The sequence below is a fragment of the Spermophilus citellus genome (assembly GCF_964194105.1).
Source record: "Spermophilus citellus genome assembly, chromosome: 8".
NCBI lineage: Eukaryota > Metazoa > Chordata > Mammalia > Rodentia > Sciuridae > Spermophilus > Spermophilus citellus.
The window spans coordinates 97,295,775-97,321,831 of NC_138189.1; the positions used below are offsets into that span (position 1 = coordinate 97,295,775).

At 37.7% G+C, this 26,057-nt stretch overlaps 1 protein-coding gene and 1 pseudogene across 2 annotated transcripts in view; both read right to left on the reverse strand.

The window, feature by feature from the left end:
• MCUB (mitochondrial calcium uniporter dominant negative subunit beta) overlaps nucleotides 1-26,057 on the reverse strand; it is a 117,133-nt gene that overhangs the window by 67,274 nt on the left and 23,802 nt on the right.
• Nucleotides 22,638-24,414, reverse strand: LOC308654066 (torsin-1A-interacting protein 1-like; annotated as a pseudogene). The gene has a single exon. The product of its transcript is annotated as a torsin-1A-interacting protein 1-like (transcript).

Below are 26,057 nucleotides of genomic sequence, written 5' to 3' on the forward strand. Positions count from 1 at the left end.
ATCGAACCCAGTGCCCCACACATGCGAGGCAAGCAGTCTACCACTGAGCCACAGTATGCCCCAGCCCAAAGTATGTGACTTCTGAGGCTCAATCATAGGAGGAATGGTACCTTTGGGAGGTCTCTTGGATCACACTCTCATGGGGAAGCCAGCAGCCATATATTATTAGGATATTCAAGCAGCCCAGTGGAGAGGCCCACATGAAAAGGAGCTGAGTCTTCCAGTCAACAGCCAGCCACATGGGCCTTCATATGACTGTACCCCTAAGCAGCACCTGCAATCTATGAGACACTGAGCCAGAACCACCCAGCTAATAAGATGCTCCCAAATTCCTGTACCACAGAATTTTCCTTCCTAAATCCTTTCTGTAAGGACCACTGGGGTTCTGCACTGACTAAAGGGAGGGAAGAGAATCAGACCGGGAAGGAAGTGCCTTCCTGCTGCTGCCACTTCCATGCTCTCCTGTTCCACCTTGGTAAAGCTGCTGCTGCGTCAGCTGGCAAAGGAGAAATGTTCACAGGGTCCAACTCCTATTTCACAAAGCTAGGCAAAGAAATGAAAATTTGAGCTGAGTGATAATAAATTGATAAGTGACACACTTCTGAAACCATACTTCCTCTTTGTTTTCTCATCTATTTTATCCTGCCTTTAAAAAAATCACATAAGCACATGTTGCATCCAAAGTGTTGTGTTTTTTTTAAAGCATTTTTTTTTTAGTTGTAGGTGGACACAATGCCTTTATTTTTATTTACTTCTTTTTATGTGGTACTGAGGATCGAACCCAGTGCCTCACGCACACTAGGCAAGCAATCTACCACTGAGCCACAACCTCAGCCCTGTGTTTTATTTTTTGAATACTGGGGATTGAACCCAGAGGCATTCTATTTCTGAGCCATATCCCCAGCCCATTTTTTTATTTTGAGACAGTCTCACTAAGTTTGAGCCCAGGCTGGCCTCAAATTTATAATCCTCCTGCCTCAGCCTCCTGAGTAACTGGGATTACAGGTGTGTATGCCACACCACATCTAGCTCCAAAGCATATTATGATATTCAATACTTACCACTATATTTAGTGTACATGCCACAAAAACTCAATTTTACTCTATTGTGCAATTTATTTTCTGGGTGAAAAAGAGCTATAGTGAGTTAAAGGAATCTCACATTCCTAAACAGTTAACCAATATCTGGAGGAGTGAGCATGGGAAGAAGTGTGATAGCTGAATAGAATTTTTAAAAAAACCCCAAATTTCTAGAGTCCTAAAGTATATGAGTAGGTAATGCCTATAAATTAGAAATGTGTCATTTTTCATCAAAAACTACAGATTAGCCAGGTACAATGGTTCACGCCTGTAATCCTAGTGACTCAAGAGGCTAAGGCAAGGACTGTGAGTTTGAGCCCAGCCTGGGCAATATAGCAAGAATCTATCTCAAAAAAAAAAGGCCACAAATCAAGCACCTGCATGCAATGTGATGGTAAACTTTACACCAAGAAGCACTATACAGGTCTGGTGTGCACTCAGTTCTTACTGAGCAGAAGTCATTTGCATAACTTGCTTCCTCTGACAGAGTATCCTCTGTGACCATTACACTAGTTCCCGTCTGAGGAGCCACTGACCTCCAAAGATCAAATATCCTGACACCCCCCCCCCCAAAAAAAAATGGTGAAGAGAATAAAATACCTATACAAAAAATTAAAAGGAATCCTATATGCTATGAAGTCTATGAAAAATGATAGTCAGGAACTCTTCACATAACAAGACAGGAGAGTCCAGGAAAGGTGATACAGACAATGCAGGGAATAACATGTGCAGCTGGAAAGTGTATCATCGGACTCAAAATAGCTCCAAGAAGAAAATGTTTAGGGCATTCTGATTAAAGAAAAAAAAAAAGAAGCCATGTTCCTCAAATCAAATTTCCAGAACAGTCCAGGTTGGATGAAAGCTCTTACTTAAACTCTTTAAAGTACTTACCAGGTACAGTGTCACACACTACAATCCCAGCTACTGGGAGGCTGAGGCTGGAGGACGGTAGGTACAATGGCAGCCTGGGCAATTCAGAGAGACCCTACCTGAAGATAAAATTAAAAAGGGCCTGTGGCTCAGTGGTACAATCCCTAGTACCTCTGACACACAAAGTTCTCTGAGATGATAGTAAATAGCATTAACATGTACAATTAATAAGCGTTAATAATAATAAAAAGTTCTCGGGACACACTGAATTTTAACTTGGGGACATCTAGAAGGAAAGATGATTTTGGTTTCTCTATGACCTTTTATAAACAGGGTCCACAAATAATTTTACCCAAGCAAGGAGTCCCAGCGGCTGCTCAAAATATTTCACACCTTGCTGGCTCTCCATCTTTACCCATGTCTCCTTTGCTTTGAATGCCCTTCCTCCCAGGCTCTAGTCAATTTATAATCCCAACCACAGAGTCAAATAGAAAGGGCACAGATTTCAGACTCAGATTGCTTGAATTGAGTCCTCCTCCTACCTGTAGGACCTGGGTCCATGTTTTTAATCTTTCTGAACCTCACTTTCTCTCTGTCTCCTTCAAGAAAATCTCACTTAGCAGAAGGGAAGATATCATTCTCTCCCAAATCAGTCCTTCACCCACTTTTTCCCATCTTAGTAAACAGTCCCACCTATCTGATCAAGCCCCAAACCAAGGATCCCTTCTTCATTCCCCTCTTTCTTTTCAAACATACAATCCCTCAGCAAGTGCTCTCAGCTCTGCTTCCAAAATAAACTGCAAACTGTTCAAATTTCTTCCATTTCCACGGATTCCACCCTTATCTAAGTCACCAGTGCTTCTCTCTGGCTACTTTAATGACCTCCTAACTGGTTTCCTGGCTTCCACTCCTGCCCTCTACAATCCATGCACTATATAATAGCTAATGTAATCTAAAAGCACACTTCAGATCTTGTTACTCCCTTGCTAAAAACTCAATATCCTACCATTACCACTTAGAATAAACTTTAAATAGGTCTTTAAGGCCTTCACTAAGAATGAAATTGGCCAGCACATTGCCCTTAGACTTCCCAGTCTCCAGAACTGTGAGAAATAAATATCTATTTTTAGGTCACCCAATCTTGGTACTTTGTTGTAGCAGACTAAGCAGACCAATATATCATAAAACCAATGAAACTGAAGAGAGAAAAATATTATGAATGATCTCTTTTTTAAGTGAGTTATTATAAAATCTTCCTATCACAAGTACAGTTAAGGATATCAAGAGAAATTCTTTTACAAAATGTTCTTTCATTTTAATCACTTGATCAATGCAGCATAATCATAGTGCTTCATTTGTTCTTATAGTTTTAACTACAAGTGAAATTTAAAATGCCCCAGTTTGCCATCTGCTCCTTTTCACAAGCATGAACCATACCAATAAAAAGTAATAGTTTTCAAATAATCAGCCTCTTTTCAACAGAAAGTAAAAGAAATACAGGCTTAATGTATGGGTTCTATTTGAATCACAGTGACCCTGATTTTGAGAAATCCTCACATCCTCACTTGTATGATATCAAAGCAATGGAATTACTCTTATAATCTCTATTAAGTCATTATATCTATTTATCTAGATCTATATAAATGAATAATAGGGGCTGTCAGAATTGGGTAATATCCATGGTAGATGTGGGAAAATAAAACCTCCCTGGATTTCTCCGTATTCCTGAAAAAGTCCCTGCCCCCTGAGACATGAAATATTTATGATAAAGTAGAGAAGGTAGAGAAACCTTCCTTCACTTCCTCTAGAAGTTCTTACTTTTTGCATACCCTTAAGGATTAGATCCATAGCCAAATGTAATGATAAAACTTCTCTGATCTTTACAAGTTTGCCAAGTGGCTACAGTCTAGAACAGACCCGTAGGCTACAAGATGGGGGCAACTTGGCCTGTACTCTTGACTCATGCCCTTGAAACCTGAGGGCAATACACAAATACAGGGAACACTGGTGTGAAATTATGTGGTTCCACCTCTAGTCCAGGCCCCAGTAATGTTCCTGTATAAATATTAACACACCCATATAAATGGGTTTGGTGACAGCCCACCTTCTCTCCTGAATGTGTATTCTGGGGTTTACCCAATAAGCATCTCTCTTAAGATCCCTGAAATAGGCATCTATTTTCCTAAATAAAACACTCTGTGAAATTGAAAGAGAAAAATATTATGAATGATCTCTGTTTTATTTAGGAAAAACAAAGTGACAGACAAGAGCTTCCTCCCTGGTATTTACAGAAGTCCAGACCATGGAGACATCTGGTCCTCATAACCCCTTCTGGCCCTTGGAAAAATGTATTTATGCTCCAGAAGGTTAATAAAAACCCCAAATTCTTTCCATATATCTTAAAGGAACAAAGGATTTTCTCCCTTCTTTTAATGGCTGTCTCTCTGCTGTGTATAAATGGCAAAATACATTGTTCTCTGCCTTTTATCTGCACAGAGAAAATCCATTGATTCTCATCACATTGCCTGTGAATCTAGGTATGCAAACTGATGTTCATTTTTCTGCAGTACTTATATACATGTGTACATACATACACACACACACACACACACACACCTCACACAACTTTACAAGTAGGGTAACATCAAATCCTTCACAGGTTTAATAAAACAGTAGGGAATAGCAACATCAAACAAGTTGGAGAGGGAGCATCCACTAGGAAGCAAACAAGATTCCTCCAATATATTTACGTCAGCCTTAAAGAAAAGAGGTGAAACACACTTATAGGATTATTACATTAAAAGACAGACTAAAAACAAATCTCCTCCACTTGCCCCATGGCAGGGCTATGGGCCTCTTAATTCCAGCCCATCCTAACTAGATCCTACTCTCAAAGCTAAGCTCAGGAATCAAAGTTTTTTCTCAGCCCCCATCAGATCTACTCTACCATTAGCTGACATGAACCTAGGAATGTCTAATTGTCTAAATCAATCACATTTAAGTCAGTGTGTTTCCCCAGGCTTTCAGATGGCTGACTATGTTAGACAGGTCTTTAAAATTACTTTTAATCCACGAATCTACCGTTTACCAAAACAACAAAGAAAAGCACAAAGTAGAAAATGTAGGGTACGCATAATTTGGAGAGCTGGGGATTTGTTACAGGCATTGAGCATCAATAAGGAAAGAAAATGCTGCATCTGAGGTGCAATACTCATGGACCCAGTTCTATCTCTTCTTTCTCAGATGAGGGCACCACTGCTCAAAAAAAGTGAAAGAATTGCAATGGTGGCACAGGTAATGCTAGAACTAAAATTAGAACTAAGATTTCTATCAATGTCATATACTTCTCTCATTTAATCCCCCAAAATATCCATCTCCTACAATGGAAATGGGTTGATCCTCAGCCTAGATGTCCTACCCACAAGAAATTTTGACTGATTTGCATGTCCAAGATACTGCCATCCTAGGAAAGTAAAACCCTGCATATGACATATCACAATATTTAGGATACAATTCATATTAACGAGGTGTAAGTCTGGCCAGCACCACTCAGTTATCACTAGGGCTGAACCATAAAGGGAACTGATAAAATCAAACTTCTAAGTCCTCAAAATCACTGGCAGGATCCAGCAGAGAACATTTTAAGGTAGAGTCACATCCCAGGACCTTCTGGATAGCCTTCCTCCAACATTACTGCACAGAAAAGCTGTAGATGCTCCAAACCCATCCACTTCAGAGCTAAAAATATTTTTTAAAAGTGTAAAAGCTATTTTACACTTTTAAAAAATATTTTGTTTGAATATTTTGTTTGAATGTTTCACCAAAACTCAAATTAAAATCTAATCTCCATCATGAGGTATTAAAAGGTGGGACCAGGTAGGCCCTTTAAGAAGCACTGAGGTTATGATGGCTCTGCCCTCCCAATGAAACCATGAGTTAAAAGGTCATCTTGAGGGTGGATCTATTATAATAGCCAGTTTGGCTCTGTCTCTGGTATGTGTTCCTCTTGTCATGTGGTGCCCTGAGCCAGCTGGACACTCCACAGAGAGTCCACACCATCAATAAGGCCTCATAGATGCTGTCCCTCAACCTTGGACCTCCCAGCCTCTTCAATTTTAGCTACAGAAACACACAAAGGCTACAAAGCCATCCCTGGCCATTCTGGTTATTTCCATAACTCCTCAAATGTTTTTAATTATATAAGACCTACAGGCAAAAGAGGTCGAAGAGGAGGAGCAAACAAAGATAGAAGGAATGGGATGGGATTTTGAATGGAAACTGTGTAAAATGAGTTTCACCTGATTTGACATTCAAACTTAAGCAAAGCTCAGCACTTAATTAAACCAGGCTTCAAATTCCTCTCTGTAAGCCACGATATTTAATTCTGTTGTCATACCACAAAATTTAATTAAATATCATTGTTAAGAATATCTTCTCCACTTTCACCTTTTCCCCCAAATGAAGTGATATTTTTTAAAAAGTATTAAGTATCAAGGACATTCAATAAGTTTTTCATATGAAATTAAAATTTAAGCACCCTTCAGAGATGATTAATGCCCAGTCTATTTATCCTGACACAATGCTTGGCTGATACAAAATAGCTGACTTGATTATATTCTGAACAGCTGAATATATTTTGGCCCATTGAAGTAATTTCACAATTATTTCTTTCAATGTCAACTCAGAGAACAAAATAAAATTAAACATTTGACTATGAAAAGAAAAACTGCCTACATGTATTTTAAAAGTAAAGGAATTCATGGGATGCCTGTTTGAGGTCCTAAACAATCCTTTTAAGCAGGCCTCACTGGCAACATGAAATATGAATGGCTCAGGTCATAATTTGACCTAATTTTCCTGAGATTAAACTCACTCCAAAAGACCCTCTTTCATATCTACAATTACGGTCCACTCTGTCACTATGTATCTACTAGAGAGCTGGGGTGGGATGTTATCAGAGTGATCATGCTTTGTGTCCTGGAGCAACCCCACCACCACCACCCCTGCCTTTGCTCCAACGCGGGAAGCGTGTCCTCCTGGTCTCTCCCTCTTCCATCCACACCTCAGGCTGAACTGTGGGTCTTCCTTAGGTGTTCTCTCCAGGGATCATTTAGGGGCTGCCTTCCCTTTTTTAATGTAATTTGACAAAAGACCTGGGTACCCCTCATAAGCTCTCTTAGAAAGGTTTGGGAATCTCATGCAAATGGCTACTAGGTACTACTGTGACATTCCTAAAAACATGTGCAAACTGGACCCCACCAAAACCCTCAAAAGAGAGTCACACTTCTCAACAATCCACAGAGACTCTATGAGGCAATTCTTTAGACAGATAATTCTTGAGTACCAAATCTCACACATGGTGAGTACGCTCTATTTCAGAAACTCCCAGGGATCTGTTGAATTTAGAAGAGTGACAACCTCCTGGGCAGCAGGTGTCATTAAATATAAATGGAAGCACCGAGCTATACCCAAAGTAAGGCTATAGCTCTTCCCTCAGGCTTTTCTTCTCCTGCGAGACTGAACAGCACTTTGCCAATTACTCCTGTCTGGGAACAATTCAAGTTGACAAGAACTTTTAGAGTGCTGACATTATCCTTGGACTACAGCATTCAAAATGCAGACAGGCAGCACCCCTGAAATTTACCCAGACTTAAATTCTTCCCTCTGATTTTGTATCTCTATAGGGTGCCAGAGAGTAATTGAGCTAAATGATCTGGGAAAAAAAAATATTTACTATACTATATTACTAAGGATAACAACATAAAAATAGCTAAAACTTTGAATGAGGCATCATTAGCTTATCTTATGACTAGATCCAAAGTAGGAGATATAAGTGTACAGTGCATTGGCAACCTTACAAAGTCAAACTGTCTGAACTATAGAGCCAATTTTCAAATTGGCTTTTAGTCTCTTGGGGGAAAAAAACAACAATATTCACTTTAGTGTTCTAAATAAATTCTGCTAAAAATAATCATTTCATATTTTGGAATTTTTACCACCTGATTGTCATATATACAGTCACAGAAAGAAGTTGGACACACCTCCCAGAGTACCTGGAGTGACCTGAAATAACCACCCAGTGTTGGAATCACTCAGTCTTTTTTTTTTTTATATTTTTAGTTGTAGATGGACACAATACCTTTATTTTATTTATTTATTTTCAGTGGTGCTGAGGATCAAACCCAGTGACTCATGTGTGCTAGAAAAGCACTGTACCACTGAGCTACAACCCCTAGTCTCTGAAATCACTCAGTCTCAGAGATGCCTGAAAAGCCAGAGACTGCACCAAGTGTTCTCCCAAGTTGCTTTTCCTTAGCCAATGGGAATATCAGAGATAAAGGGAAATGAGTATCTTTCCCCATACTTGCTTTACAGCAAACCTTTGGACAACAGTGTTTCTTATTATTCCAGTGATTCCTTGCATACTGCCTCCAATCTTCAGGGAAAACTCCTATTTTTTTAATTATGTAAGAAATATTGATAAAAAGATTCCTAAAATACTGTTGGGTATTACAAAAACTGCCCCCTTTCGCCACCCACACAAAGAAAAATGTATGTATACATTTATATTTGTACATTCAGAGAGCCAACTTGCTCTAGTCTTGAAGCGAACATTGACACTCTCAGCAATGAAAGAAACTATTATTATCTATAAATAAATGAAGAAAAAATAAAACATTAGTGGAGTCTCTCGAGCAAATGCATAAAAAGAACAAAACATAGCTTAAAAATGTTTTCTCCTGACTCTCTTATTCTCCTAATATCCATGTACTGTGTATGTCACTACTTTCAAATTCTCCTGCAACTGCTGAGAAAAAACACAAGGGAACTTCCTACTGTAATGAAAATATGTTAGAGGGGTATGTCACACAAGTTAATGTATTTTCAAATTTATGAAAGTGTGCACAGAGGATTATTATTTCTTTGCATGTAAATTTTATTAAAAATTAATTATATCCCATCTATGTATGATATATCAAAGTATATAAGTGCATTCTACTGTCATGTATAACTAATTAAAACAAATAAAAAATTAATAAAAAATAATTATAAACAAATATGGAGCTCTCATGGACAGGTCTACTTTTTAAAATGACACGGAATAATGATTTTAAAACTATTTTCTGTGTATTTTGCTGGAACAAATGATCAAATGTATCGAACTCATAGACAGGTTCCTCACTGTTAGAGAAGTCAGTTAAATATATATGGAAATGGGGAAGATGAGAATGTAAGCTTTGATGTTACATTAGAATTGTTGGTTTTAATAAGAACTTGTAGCATGTGTGCATCATATAAAATGTATTCGGTGTGTTATAAAATACAAAGAAATAATACTTTAAATATATATTATATATTTAAATAATAATAATATACATTATTTCACTTATTTCACGTGGTCTTCTGAGCTATGCTACAACTAGTAGCAAGCTGCACACCTAGCTAGCCAGATGCAAGAAACCATCACAAGAAACCTTGGCTCTTTGGAGGAAAAGCTAATTCTAAGGTTGGGGCTGGAAAAATGGAAAATGAGCCTGAAATATCCCGTTGCACCAGAAAATAAGGAAGTACTCAAAGAATGATAGGAAGGGGTAGTGGGTAGTTCAGTGGCAGAACACTTCCCTGGCATGTGTGAGGTCCTGAGTTTGATCCCTAGTACTGCAAATAAAAAATAAAATAAAAAGTGTACATGAAGACATAAAAAAGATGAAGAGGGGCTGGGGCTGTAGCTCAGTGACAGAATACTTGCTTCACATTTGTTTGATCCTTAGCACCACATTAAAATAAAGGCATTTAAAAAAACCATTCAAGAGTCAAATTGAGGGGTCCTGAGTAGCCAAATCTAGGACACTTTCAGCACCTCAATAAATAATGATAATAAATGATTGGCCATTTAATTAATAATCTGTAAATTGATACTGGCGCTCAGTACTTTAAAGTTTGGAAATGCATCTGGGCATGGTAGCGCATACCTATAATCCTAGTGGCTCTGGAGGCTGAGGCAGGAGAATTGTGAGCTCAAAGCCAGCCTCAGCAAAAGCAAGGCGCTAAGCAACTCAATGAGACCCTGTCTCTAAATAAAAAATACAAAATATGGCTGGGGATGTGGCTCAGAGGACAAGTGCCCCTGAGTTCAATCCCTGGTACAAAAAAAAAAAAATTGGAAATGCAGATTAGGAAAAATGCACCTATTTTTCAAAGGGTGTTGGCTGTCAGGTAAACTTCATCTAACTGTATAGTTTCCAATAAGCTGTTTCAGTACCACACATTAAACATAAAAGCCGGAGCAACAAGACCAAAAAAAAAAAAAAAAAAAAAAAAATCTGGAGTAAGCAAAGGATAAGGAGGCAGAATGAAACCTCTCATTAATATCTTTAGAACTAAGACATGGCCTCTATAAAGCAAGAACAAGATTTTTAAAATTTGTGTGTGTGTATAAAATACCTTTTCTTTTTCTTTTGGGGTGGAGTCTTGCTATGTTGCCCCAGTCTGGTCTTGAATCCTGGGCTGAAATACTCCTCCTTCCTCCATCTCTGAGCAGCTGGGATCACAGGTACACATCACTGCTCCAGGCCTGTGGTTACCCACTGCCTTCTCAAGCAGGGAAGTCAAAAAATACAAGAGTTTTTGGAAATTAAAGAATTAAATAGCAGAAAAGAGAACTTCAAACAAACATTTAAGAGACTGGGTTAAGAAACTCTTCCAGAAAGTAGAAGGAAAAAACCAAGAAATACAAATTTAAGAGAAAAAAGATTAGGACAATAGAAAAGAAAGAAGATGAGCCCTGGAGATCCACTATCCAAATAAAGGGGGTTCTAGGAAGCTCAATTACAGAAAAAAAGAATGGAAAAAATTATCAATTCAACAAAAAAACAGAATTCTCCCACAACTGCCAAGATATGTTTCTAAACTAAAAGGCCCAACCTAGGCCAGCAAAATTATGGAGACAACACGCACAAGTTGCATCTTTAAGAACTTTCTGACCACCATGAGTGGCCTCATACTAAGGATCAAAAATCAGAAAGGCACTGGCTTTAATAATAACAAGGAAGCTAAACTATAATGGAGGAATGCCTCCACAATGCTGAGGAAAAGGCTCTCCCATCTCAAGTTGAGCATGCAGCCAAACTACACTCTGCGAAGTCTTCAGCACATGCTCACACCCTCTCCACTGGAAGACATGCTCTGCCAGTTTAAATGGTTTAACCAAGAAAGCTGTCTGGCATCGGAACCCAACATGACAAAAGATGATGGTGAAGGGGGACAGCAAAGTGGCAGCTGAGCAGTGGATAGGAGGCAAGTCAGAGGCTCCAAGAAAAATTCTTAGTTGAACTAATGATGAACTCTTAGAATTTCTGATGAGTTTCAATGTACTTAAAGGAATTTATATAGCTGAAGGAATGCTTGAGATTGAATTACTGAGAAGTATGAAGAAAACTAAGCACACTAGGATATGCTGTGCACACATATCAGCAATTTCTTACTCCAGACAAGACTTACAGTGTACAGAAAAGAAAGGTAATCATTGTTTTCTGTTGCTCACCAGTGAACAGCATTTACATAGTCAAGTCCAAGTAAAGCCTGGACACTGAGCTAAGCTTTTAACACTTTAAAGAGAAAAAGGAGACTAGGCTCATGCAGAAGTGAAGATAGACCAGTCCTTATCTTCCATAGAAGTTAAGAGAAAACATCTAAAACTGAAATATCAAGTCATAACAAGGGACACGCATCATTTAGAGCCATGAAGGTAAACAAAACTTATTAGCTAAGAATAGTAAGTACTTTCTTCTAGGAAGTACATGGAGGCCTACTATTTTTCATAGTAATTTGGACACATACTTTGGTGCTGAGGATTGAATCCTGGGACACTTTTAACCACTAAGCCACATCCTTAGCCCTTTTTATTTGAGACAGGGTCTTGCTAAGTTGTTTGTGGCCTTGTTAAGTTGCTGAGATAGGCCTCAAAGTTGTGATCCTTCTGCCTCATCCTCCCAAGTCACTGGAATTACAAGCATGTACCACCATGTCTGACTTGTATACTTCTTTGACTCAGCATATATGCAATGTGAATCCAATAAAATAAACACTAAATTTTTAAATACTTTTTTTTTCCAGTACTGGAGATTGGATCCAGGGCTTTGCACATGCTAGAAAAGTACTCCTCTACCACTGAGCTATATCTGTAGCTCAAACCTAAATATTTTTTAGAACTTTTTTCCTTTACGGGGTATTCTAATAAAAATGAAACTCAATTTCAAAATCCCATAAAACAGCTAGATAAGATATGGAAATTGCATTAGATGTAGTTTTCACTTGTTCTAATCAATAATATTTTTAAACTGTAGTATAAAAGACTTAAATTATAAGCAAACAAAAGTAAAAGGAAGTCAATTATACAGTAACAACAAATGAAAGCACCTTATTGTTCATTAGACACTTTCAGTGTACCTCAATTTTTCAACATCTTTGAAGGGTTTTTTATTTTTTTATTTTTTATTTTTAGGTGGACACAGTATCTTTATTTTATTTTTTATGTGGTGTTGAGGATCAAACACAGTGCCTCACGTGTGCTAGGCGATAGCTCTGCCACTGAGCAACAACCCCAGTCCCTTATTTTTATTTTTTTAATAGGTAAAGAAACCGAGGATTAGAGAGTTACAACTTACTGTTAGAATTAAAACTAAAGACAATGATATTCTTAGCATAATTCTAATTTTCTCCCAAAAGAAAATTATTTTTTAAGAATATACTCTCCTCACAAAGTGATAATAATAAAAAAAAACAGATAATCTGTATGAATTACTCTTAATGGAGTATTTCTCCTTAGTTACAGAAAGAAAGAAAATGAGAAAGAAAGAAGGAGAGAAAGAGAGAAAGAAAGGAAGAGAGAAATAAAGAAAGAGAGAGAGAGAAAGAAAGAAAGAAAGAAAGAGAAAGAGAAAGAAAGAAAAGGGAGCTATGGGACAAAATGGTTAATGGTAATTTTTTGGATCCATTTTAATTAGAGGGAAGAAACAAAAAGGCTCCTAACAGCTTATCTAAGATATGATAAGGCAGGTTTTTAAAAAAAATTTTTTCCCATACTGGATATTGAACTCAGGGGCACTCGACCACGGAGCCACATCCTCAGCCCTATTTTGTATTTTATTTAGAGACAGGGTCTCACTTAGTTGCTTAGCGATTCACTTTTGCTGAGGCTGGCTTTGAACTTGCAATCCTTCTGCCTCAGCCTCCCATGCCACTGGGATTACAGGTGTGCACCACCAAGCCCGGCAATAAAGCAGTGTTATAAAGGCCATGGCTGAGAAACAAGTGGAAGGATTCCTGCGCCGCTGGACAGGAGTCAGGTGATTAGTAATATGCACTGAGCCCCTGCTCTGTGCAGGCCCTGTGCCAGACACTGGGGATACAAAAGTAAGCAGGATATAAACCCTGCCCTCATAGATCTTACTGATCAAGGTCCAAGAGATAAAAGCATCACATCATGTACAACCATAAGAACGGGAAGTTATACTCCATATACGTATGTCAAATATATTCTACTGTCATGTATAATAAGAAAAAAAATTTAAATAAGTTATAGTTCAAAAAATTCCTTTTGAAAAAAAAAAAGAAATATGCTAGGTACAGCAAGCTGCAATTAAACCTCACCTAGGAATTCATGGGAACAACACCAATGAAGAGACTCAATTTAATAAAACAGTTGGTATTCAGGGCACAGTGATGCACACCTATAATCCCAGCAGTTTGGGAAGCTAAGGCAGGAAGATAAGTTCAAAAGGCCAGCCTCAGGAACTTGGTGAGACCTTGTCTCAAAATTAAAAATAAAAAAGACTGGGATATAACAGTGGTAGGATATCCTTGGGTTCAATCCCAGTATCATAAATAAATACATAAGTAAGTAAAAACAGTCCATAGCTGTACCTCGGTTTACAATCATAATTCAGAAGGTGACTAACATGCAAGTTATTTGTAGGATTCTTCTCAATCGTTGCTAAACCTAAAAGCTTTCTCTACTGCTTTAAAGTAATGCAAGTGGGATGTGAGCCGAGGTATCTGGCACAGGATCCAGATTTATAGAGAGGGAGAACATTTACTATGCCCAAACACGTGCTGGGTTAGGGTGATCAAGTATTTTTCTGCAGACTTCCTTGAAAATTATTGCTGGGGGTGGGGAGTAAAGTCCACAGTGCAGTTAAGGAGCTAAACCAGCTCTGCTCTGCCCTCTGGCAAAGACAGTTCTTTGGAAACATTCACAGTACTCATTCACACAAGGAGGAACACCTAGGGCAGGCATAATAACCTTCATCTTGAAGTAAAAGAAGAAGACAAAGACCTTATACTTTAGGTTCTATCTTCCAAAGAAATTTAGAGCACATCAGTAGTTATCCTTTGAGGACTATCAGAAGAATGCCAACATGCTTACACAACTGCAAGAAGCACAATGTATTCATGTTAAAAAAGACTGGCGTTTAAGTCCTGGGAATGTCATTGGGTCTGTTACTCTAATGACAACACATTGCTTTTTTTTTTTTTTCACATAAGCAATTTTACCATCAATCAATGGTTTTCAAAGCAAGTTCCAAGAAATCTGCAGAGGGGACCTAAACCTGGTAGGGATTTCCAGAGGAAAAGCTAGATAGACCAGAGTCTGGAACCCCAACACCATTTATCACGGGTGCCTACTTTATGCTTTATGTTGTAGGTTTCATCCTAACACACACCTTGAAATCAAGATTCTACTACTTAAATCTAAACATCTTTCCTGATGGTTTATCACAATAAAAAAGTGGGGAACAAATTGGTAACTACAAATAATTATAAAATGTAGTGTTATAAGTCACTTTGCAAAAAGAACAAACATAGTTGGGCATGATGGTCCACACCTATAAATCCTAGATCCTCTGGAGGCTGAGGCAGAAAGATAAAAAATTCCACACCACCCCTGGCAACTTAGTGAGACTCTGTCAACTTAGTGAGATCTTGTCTCAAAATATAAAGTAAAGGGCTGGGATGTAGCTCAGTGGTAAAACTCCCCTGTATTCAATCCCTAGTACAACAACAACAACAAAAAAGAACAAATGTAGAAAGGAAGGAATTTCTCAACCAAATTGGAATATTAAATGTGAAATTCCAAGAAAGAAAAGTATCTAGATCAAGAGAGTCTTCTAATTATCTGAACCAGTTCAGAGTATAGGTTGATAATATCTAATTTGAAAAACCCCAATGCTCCAAAATGCAAAATTATTTGAACATTCATGTTGATTTTTCAGATTTTGGGGTTTGGGGATTAATCATGCTCAAATGGCAAAAACTGCACAAATATTCCAAAATTCAAAACCTCAAATCTGAAACACTTTTTGCCCTAGGCATTTCAGTTAAGGAATGTTCAATCCATATCACCTTTTAGAAAACATAAATTTACTCAAGAATTTAAAGAATTTTACAGGAGAGCCTGAAATGTAATTGAAAACTATTATCTAAACAATATTACAGCTGCATTATGAAATATTATGTAACCATGAAAATTATGTTTAGTAGGAGTTTCACAAATATGTTAATAACCACACATACCTTTAAAACTTTATAATGGGGCTGCAGTTGTAGCTCAGTGATAGAGTGATTGCCTAGCACGTGGGTTCAATCCTTAGCACCCCATAAAAATAAACAAAATAAGAGCATGCTGTCTATCTACAACTACAAAGAAAATTTAACAACTTTATGATATAACTGGTATAATAAGTTTAATATAAAATTTATCAATTTTATTTTATAGTTCGTAAAGATTGTACTTTTCTATACATTCTTCTAGTAGTTCTAGGTTTTCATATTGAGTTCTTAAATCCATGTGAAATTTTGTGAATGTATGAAAGGAATTTACACTTCTCTATTTCTCCAAATGCACAATCAATTATCCTCAAACCATTGACTCTGTAATCTACCCTTTTCTTACTGATCTGAAATTTCACTTTTATAATATACTACATTCCCATTTATACATAGCTTGTTTCATCCAATTCCTGATGCATCTAGATATTCCTCGATCAATGCTACACTTTTTTAATTGTGTTTGCCTTAGATAACACCTGTAAGAGCAAGTTGCTTCTAACATTGTTCCTTTTTCAAAAACTTCTGTTCTATTTCTTTCCTGATAAATTAGATAATGAAAAATCCTGTTGCAATGACTTTGTAGGTTTGATTATCAATTTTTCTTTAAAAAAGAGGAAATGTTTATTTGGGCTCAGGGTTTCAGAGGTCTCAGTCCATAGCTAACTCCTTAGCTTTGGGCACAAGATGAGGCAGAACAAATAGACAGAAGGGCATGAATGAGGAAAGTAGCTTAGGATATTGCAACCAAGAATTGGATAGGGAGTGTGCTCCCCTCACCAGGGACAAAATATAGACCCCAAAGGCATGCCCCCAATGACCTACCTTCTCCAGACATACCCTACTCTGCCTACAGTTACCACTGGTTAATCCATATCAGTAAATCAAGCCATTAATTAGGTTACAACTCTCATAATCTAATCATTTTATTTCTGAATATTCTTGCACTGTCTCATGAGATTTGGGGGGGCACTGCATATCCATACCTTAACATTTCACCCCTGGCCCCAAAAGTTCATGCCCATTTCCTAATGCAAAATACATTTACTTCATTTCCAAGAATCCCATAGTCTTAAAAGTTGTAGCATTGACAAAAGTCAAAGGCAAAGTCTCCTGTGAGACACAAGACAAACTCCCACTGTGAGCCCCTGTAAAAATAAAAAATAAGTTACATATATTCAATATATAATGGCCCAGAGTAAATATTTCTATTCCACAAGGGGGAAACAGGGATAGAAAGAAGGGATGGAACCAAAGCAAGATCAAAATTCAGCTAGGCAAACAAGTTCTGCAGTTCCACATCCAGCATCTGGGCCATTTGGTATTGTGATGCTTTCTTCAAAGGGCTTATTTACCTCTGCGATTATGGCCTTGCTAGTTGTAGCCCACATGGCCTCCCTCTTGGCTTGTATCTGCTTGATTCCTGCAGCTTTCCTCATCAGATGTTCCAGGTTACCAGCGTCTTTTACTCTGGGGAAGGGGTTTCTCAACTGTAGCTTTGGCTTCCTTCTCAGATCTTCATGCATCACTCTATCAGGGCAGGCTGCAGGGACTCCAACCCTGCTACATTGTGCCTATAAAATCTTGGAGGAAACCTCCATGACCCACTAACTTTAGCATCCTGTCTTCCTACAGAACCAATATCATGTGGTTGCCACCAAGGTCTTTTATCATCTTAAGCAACAGCCAACCCTCTTGAACAATGTTTGTAGCAGCATCTGAATTCCTGGGCAGTTGAGCATGGTGGAAAAACTTCCTGGCACCCTCTGTGCAAGCAGGATGCCCCATGGCCTCTTCTCAAAGGAATTTTTACTTGTAAACCCTTGAGTTGGAGATGAGTATTGACTTGCCAACTGCTGAGAGGTCCTCAAGCCAGCTTTACTATTGTTTCTGGCTAAAGTACTTAGATTATAGCCACTAAAAACATGCTATTTAACAACTATAGTTTCCTTAGCCCCAGTTTTACTTGCAATTTACTGGCCAAACTTCAAGTTTTTCAAATATTTATTCTTTGCTTTCTGTTGTTAATTATCACAGTAAACTTGGCTAAAAGCTGCCAGTAATATTCAGCCACCATGTAAATGCTGTGCTGCCTTGAAATTTCCTCCACCAAATTAGTCCATCATCTTTCAATTCAACCATACAGAAAGTCTCAGGACATGAACAAAATGTAGACAACTTCTTTGCCAGAATATAAAATGAATGGCCTTGAGTTCAATTTCCAATAGTCCTCCTTTTCTTCTGAAACCTCATGGGCCTAGTCTTTATGTCCACAGTCCTATCAGCATTCTGGTCTTCCCATCAGAATCACCCATTGAGCTCCATTTACAATATTCTAAAGCTTTTCCAGCTTGCATCTCTAAACTTTTCAAAAATTCCTCTACCCACAAAGTAGCCCCAAAGGTTTCTGAAGCACGTGGGGTCAGAGTAGTCACAGCAGTGACCCCATTTCTCAGTATCACTTTCTGTTTCAGTCAGCTTTTTGTGTTTCTGTGACCAAAAGACTTGACCAAAAAAAAAAAAAAATTTTGGAGAAGGAAAAGTTTATTTGGTGCTCACATTTTTCAGAGGTCTTAATCCATAGCTGGCTGACTCCATAGCTCTGGGCCCCAGATGAGGCAGAATATCATGGTGGAAAAGAATGGTGGAAGAAAGCAGCTCAGGAAAACAAGAGAGCAGAGAATTCATTCTTCATATCCTACTCAATCCCGACAAAAAGCTTGAGTTACAAAACTTGTAGACAACTATTTAAAGCAGGAGTTAAGGTAGGCGCAGCAGCACACATCTGTAATCCCAGCTACTTGGGAGACTAAGGCAGGAGGGTTGGATGTTCAAGGCCAGACTCAGCAACTTAGTGAGGCCCTAAGCAACCTATCCAGACCCTGTCTTGAAATGAAAAACAGAAAGGGCTGGAGATGTAGCTCACTTGTAAAGTACCTTTGGGTTCAATCCCCAGTACCTAATAAATAAACAGAAACAGGGTTAAAATGAAAAGTCTAGGAACTAGTGGAGTGGGTGGTTGAAAGCTCTCATAGTGACACAGCCCCAGGCACTTGTCTTCTTGACAGCCATGACAGTAAGGCCAAATGACTTACTTCACACTTACAAGCCAACAGAAAGATGTTAATGTGTAAGGAGAGAGATTTGTGTCTGTACTGAAACTGACAAATGTAGCCCTTCATAAGAGATAAAAATAGCAGAGGACTCTTCAATGGGAATGGGATCATGGCTGTCTCCAATACCAAACTTTTCCAAAAGCTGATGGTTTTAGCTGAAGAATACAAACATCAAAGTCTCCACAGAAAACACAGAAGTGTCTGTTTGGTTGACACAAAGTAAAATGCACCGACTTTAGTGGCAGACATGGTGCTCTTTCTCACTGAAGTCAAAGAAGCTTCTCAGATGCTGCCCAAGGAAATAGTTACCTGCCAATACACATCATCATAGCAAAAAGAGAGACAGTTACAGGTTGCAAAATTTCATCCTGACCTCCATGTGTCATCTTTTAACAGAAATATTTTTAAATATGAGAAACAGTTGATACCTTTAAAAAATATATATATATATATTTGCCAGTTAACCTGCCATTAATTCTACCTTGCCCTTCTGTTAAGACACTAAAATCAAGAGGCCATCAAGAATTTGTAATTTGACTTCTACAGCTGAAAAGGTAAAGCTCCTGCTGAACTAAGCAATTAAAATTAGCTCCTTAAACAAATGAACATTTTTAGATCTGTTCATTAGATACCAGATGCAGCTCTAAGGTTTCTGTACTTTAGCTCATATTATAGCCATTAACCACTTGGGATTTTGCTTCTAATTATTTCAAATCAAATAAAATATCTTACAAGTTTTTTATTTTCTTCTGTGAGAATTTTTTCAGTACAATCAAGGCAGCAAAGTCACCACTTAGGAAATATTAAAAGGTACTTTTGAGTTTAATTTTCTATAAAGCTTCTAGCAGAAGCTTGTATCTGTTTTTATATGGGCCCATTTCTTAGAAAAGGTTAAGCTTTTGATCACAGTAACTATGCAACCCTTCCACAGTGTTATAAAGGAGTCATTTAAAGGATATTTCTCATTTAAAATTTTTTTTCTTTGCAGTGCTATGATTTGAACCCAGGACTTCACACATGCTGGGCAAGTATTCTATCACTGTGATACACTCACAGCCCTAGAATCTTGGGCCTCAGGGTATATAGCTCAGTGGTACAGCGTATGCTTAGCATGTGTGAGGCCCTGGGATGGAGACCCAGCACCCTGCTGCCAAAAATAAATCATTTCCCATTAACTTTTATTTCAAACTTGTTGTAAAAGTAACTTTTGAAAAAGTTTTATGTTACTTTATAGAGATTTGTTACTTTATAGAGATTTTTCCCCTCTCATTTTCACTTAGGCTTTAAGTGTCATTTTTATCTTGATCCATTCTCTGAATAAACTCAAAGTTGACTGTAGTACACAAATTTTTTGGTTTTTGATTTTCTTGTTTGTGTGTTCTGTTTTGTTTGGTACTGGAGATTGAACCCAGGGTCGATTTACCACTGACTTATGACCAAGTCCTATTTTTTAGTATTTTTTATTTTGAGACAGTGTTGTCCAAATTATTGAGGGTCCCGCTAAATTGACCAGGCTGGCCTCAAATTTGTGATCCTTCTGCCTTAGCCTCCCAAGTTGCTGGGATTACAGGTGTGCACCACTGTGCCTGGCTACACAAATCTTTCCTATGTGGCAGTGAGTAGAAATTTTACACTCTTATAGGGTGTTTAGTAAATTCAGAACTCTGTTCTCCTTCTTCAAATACATTAATCATCATTTGCCAGAAAAAGTATCATAAATTTACCTATCCACAATGCAAATGCCACCTCTTCCATGAAGCATCCTTGAGCAAGTGCAGAACCTGCACAATTCTATGTGGTGGTCCTGATTTGCTTGACATGTTGGGTTTAATCAGAGTTTCAAATAAATATGCTGTGGAAGAAATCCAATCCACACACTTTGGATTTAAAATTCAAAACTATAAATTTTAAAGTACAAAACAAAAATATCACATACAGTCCCTGACCTCAGAAAATATTCAGTCTAAATGAATTAAAAAGTACAAATCACAGAAAAATCAGTGGTCTTCATAACATAATCAATGGCAATGAAAACAGTCAAATCAAGTTTTAGATGAAGAGTTATTAAGGAATACTGGAGGCTGGACTCTAATGGACAGGATCTGGATATGCAAACAGAAGCAAACTAGGATATGGAAATTCTGATACCTTCAACTAGATGTGTTTTCTAGTGTGTTTTCTAGTTATTTGTTTCATTCATTTTATCATCTAAGAATTAAGTAGATTGCCTTCATAGGATTAATCTTGGGTTTGCCCAAGTCTAGTTTATTTTGGAGCTTTATAAAAGAGAGGAGAAAAATGGGGCAATATAATTTTATTGCCAGTACAGGATTATGAGAATCTGTATTTAAGCCCTGGCTCCACTACTTATTAATTATGTAAATGTTTCAGCATTCTTAGGTTTCAAATTTGCCCATCTATAAAAGATAAATAACTGTATGACAATGCCATGTAGCAATTACATGAGACTCTGAGTATAGTGAGTAATTTGTAATGCTACTCTTAACAAGTTATCACATTTTCATACATTGGTCAACCATTCAGATTTCAAGAACTACATTACTATAAATTAGTTCATGTGCATTTCAGGGAATAACTTCAAAATGTAAGACGCTGGACTATTTTCCTTGCAGCGGCGAGGGTGGGGGCTGACTGACTGAAAGGAGATAACATCTTGCTACAAATACAATACTAATCCCAATTATTTTGAAGTTCTTTGCCCAATATTCTGATTATTTAAAGTTGCACTTGACATCTGACTTTTTGAAGAATTAAAGTATTTTAATTAATTAAAGTTAATTAATTTCCTTTTCTGTAAAACCAACTGCTTCGTTATTGTTCTTTTAAACTAAAAAAAGTAAGCTTATTTAAATTACTAAAATAGCTTTTAGAGTCATTTACACATCAGCTGCTTCAATTATTTATCCTGAAAGACATAAAATTACTGGGGTCAGTGAAATATTTAATAAAAATATTTCTCCATATAATATGCTTGTATAAAATAAGCCTTTTCCAAAACTCCTGTTTCATAGAGGATTCTCTATAAAATAAATCAGATTATCTGACTAGTTAGCAACAAATTAAAATAAAGGGTATAGATTTATGAATACTGACGGTCCTAATGGAAAGAAATTAGACTACTCTCTGCTACCAGTTGTGAGACCCTCAAAGAGTAAATGATAAAATTAGTGACTGCCTTTAATACTCTAAAAACAATCTTTTCATTAAAGGCCCGTGGCCAAAATAGGTAAGTCCAGAATTATAAGATTTTATAAAAATCAAAGAAGTTGAAAGGTTTGAGAAAGCTCATTTAGATGCAGTTACAAATAAAATACTACAGCACTATAGAAATACATCTAACATTCTTTACTTGTGGTAAGTTTACTATCTTTTTGGCTTGAGGCACTCTTAATAAAATTTGTCATGTGAATAGTAAATCTTTAGATTTGTGTCAGAGTGTCACAAAAGGACTTAGACTAAAAAAAAAAAAATGGGCAAACAGAAAATTAAACCCTTCTTCAATAGCCCAGGATGGCTGGTTAACAAACTGTGTGCCAATTTCTGAAACCATATTGCTTATTAAAAAACAAACAAACAAAAAACTAAACTTCTGGTTAAGTCTAAAATAAACTGCTCTGAATTTACATGCCCTTAACAGTCAAATGAACAAATATATTAAACCTCATGGTATATAGGCTTTACAAATCCTTGGGAGAATCAAGAATTTCATCTTGAAGGCTTTTTCTCTTCTGTTGTATTTTCCACAATTCCTCTCTTCTCTTTCCTCCTCCTCACCCTCCAAAAACAAAAGAGAAATACACAACCAGATGACTTCTCATTACTTTTGTTCCTACAAGCAGAAGCTGATTAGGAAACTCACACCTCAACAGTATAAAATGAACCATAATGGGAAAGTCTGTGGTTATAATCAGAGAGCTGCCTTACTAATAACAAACGCGAGAAATCTAAGTTAAAAAGCAGGGACTGTTCCTTGGAAAGGAGCCTAACTCCTCTCACTGGCACACTGCAGCAATAAAGACTGTCCAGAACCAAAACAGATCCTCTACAGGATGCATATAATTTATTCTCCTAAATACCCTTAACACAGCTCTCAATAGAAATAGAGAAATGATTTTCACAAGTCACGGATAATTAGGTTAAATAAATGATTCAGATGATCCATGAACTTCCTTTAAAAAGAAACCAGTTCTTTCAAAAAGTGCTCTGAATTTTGTCTCTGGATACAAAGTATTGAAAAATTCTCAGAACCCGAGACATGATTTTCTCTTCTTTCACCCATTAGAAGCAGATTTCCCTTTTCAGGGCATTTTCTGGTTGACAGGCAGGACTAAGTAAGAAATTCATCTTCAGAGCCCATCCAGTTTGTCTGGGTCCATGTGATTGTAAGATCTGGGTGTGCTAGAGTTGGTGAAATTGACTTTGAAGAAATCTCTCACTTTTTCTTCAATTTCCTTTAAGCCTAGACTGGTTCCAAGTGTCTCCTCCTCCAATAGGACAGTCAGAACAATGGCTACATCTTTGAAGGTTGCATTTTCATAGTCACAATATTTATAGAAGATCAAAGTAGTGTTTGCAGGCAGCAACTTGAAGCGGTGTACCAATGCGGCTTTCTGGCCATTTCTGAATCCACTGCTCAGCTGCCGATCTACCTCTAGTTTGACAACATCACTGTCTTGAGCAGCTTTGCCTGTCCCATCAATCCAGATGGCACGGGCACCATGGGAGGAAGAATAGGCATCTGCAATTTGTTCACTCAGACACTTAAGCACTTCTTGGGCATCTCGAGCAGCAGTGAGCAGCAAGACAGAAGGCTGATTCCAAGGATAGGAACTATTAAGATGTTTTTCCAGGAACGTTTGGCTCCTTTTCCACAGGTTCTCATTTTGACCTTGGTACTTAGTCATAAGTTGTTGCATCTGGTTTTGGAATTCTTGAATAGCAGTGGTTCCTACCTCAGAAGTATGAAGGAACCAAAATCTCCCAAAGGCGAGAGTAACTAAAACAGCCACTACCCCCCCCCCCCCCCCCCCCCCCGTTTCCTCTAGACAAAAGATTTGTTTGTTCAGTCATTTGGTGGCTGGCTGGATGTTGATGGAGAGTGGTTTCTAAACGCTGATTTCTGAACACTGTCATTTTGCATCCTAGTCCTCATTCTTACATTTTATTCAATACATTCCTGAGGATTTTTTTTTTTATATATCCTGAGCTCAGAACTGAAGATTGTTTTTCATAAGCTGTGAAGTTTTGACTTTGTGATAATCTCCAAAGTGATTCTGAATGCTGACCAGCTGATCTCCAGATTCAAAAGAATCCCTGGATCTGACCTTTATGGTAGTGACATCACTGTAAGAGCTATCTTGATCATCATCTTTGGTTTCTCCTTCTTTGGAGAACTGACCTTTTGCAGGACACTGGCCGTTTCTAATTCACTCATTTTAGTATTTCCGTTGGTTTTGTAAGCTGAATCAGATCTTGGGTTTCTTAGAGGGGGGCTACATAGGCTAATTACAGGATCTTCACTTGCCACTGCTGGAGCCTCTTGTATTCTCCTGTCCATTTTCTTTGAGACTGTATGGCTTTTAACAGTTTGGTAAGACGGTTCATCCTTTTCAGAGAACTGTGAGTCCTGTAACCTTCTCCTGGTCATAATTGGTGACATTGGCTATAGCAGAAGCTGTTTTAAGTGCTGCTGCAGAAGGTGGGTAGCTCTTCATCTCTTCATCTTCTTGGCTTCCTGGGGTCGTGGCTGACTCTGCTGTGGAGACTCAAGGTCCAACTGCTTCTTTTGACAGAAAAAAAGAGTACACGTGGAACTTTACTCAGCAGTTTATTTAATTATCTGTTTCCTTGGAACCTCTAAAGTAAATTTTAAGAAATTTTATACTTTTATATCTTTAACATGAAACTAGTATGACTAGGTCATCTTTGTGGTATCTTTTAAAATTTAATTGCATAATTCTTATGGAATTCAAGCATTCATTTTCAAATGTGAATCAAGTTTTAGCAACATCTGAAGCTCTTCTTCAACTGAATCAACATAATCAAAACCTGAAGAGATAATGCTTTGTTTGTTTTCAAAGTAAGAGACATACCTCTACAACAAAGCAGACTAGCTATTGGGGGTTCAGGTCTTACAGGAGACAGGTGGGGTTTGGGCCTTGGTTGCTTCATCAGTTGATAGAAGTACAGCGGTAATACTGGCACTTCCTCCCAGGCAAGAGCTTTTGACAGTGTATGGCACATGCTGAATATGAGCTATCATTATATATTATTATTAAAGAAATGAAGGGGGTGCTGAATTCAATAGCTGGGAATATAATATGTATATATGGGCTTGCTCATTCATTAAGCACTAAAGTCTTAGCCTGGATTCAGAATTTTACAATTTCAGTTCTAATAAATGTTATAATGTTAATGTTTAAAGGAACAATTAATAATTTATGAGTATCTGGCTTGGCCCTTGACTCAGGGTTATGGCCCTAACTCCTTCTGGCACCTCTTTCCCCACCTATATCAGTCCCAGGTTACTGCACCATCCCTAATGGTTCTCCTATACCCTCATCTCTGTGAATAATCCTTTGTATGGAAACTCTTTTTTAATTATCCTAATCTGAGTGGGCCATCTGTTTCCTGTTGGGACCATGAATTATACAATCACTTGACACTCTCCCTAGCAGTCTAGGGAGTTTCCATACCATGCTATCCTTTATGCTTTCACTAGTATCCCTTTTTTTCCCCAATCTGATAACCACTCCCCCCAAAAGAAAATGTTTTCCTTTGTCTTATTGTTTTTGCAATTCTTTGCTACCAATGAGGCTGATCTTTCTTCATATGTTTATTTATCTTTTTCCTCTTTTTAGAATCACTCATGTCCTTTGCCCACTCTCTACCAAGATCTTAGTTTTTTGTCTCATTACTTCACATATATTTATTATTTGTACCACAGGAATAAACATTTACTTAGTTTAAGCAAGAATGGAAATTTACCCAAAGGACACAAGCATGTCTCTCATGGAGCCTAAATAGAAGGATTCAATGAAACCTTGGGAATGGACTGTAATTAGGGACTAGAGAGTAATACTGGGGCAAGGGAGTCCTCTTGATCCATATTTTATTCTCCTCCACTCTGTACATCAGCATTATTCTGCATGCTACTGTGAATTGATTTTCACTGTTCTCTGGTCTGTATGATAGAACATGGTCACTACCTAACAACTTCAGGTAAGACTCCACTATTCAAAAGGGCCACTGGTGGAGTTAGGAATCCTAGACTCAATTCCATATTCCTGGGTCAGGTGATAAATTGAATGAAGGTCATGTTGTACTAAGATGGCCAATGCTGCTGAATCATGTAGATAAGAGT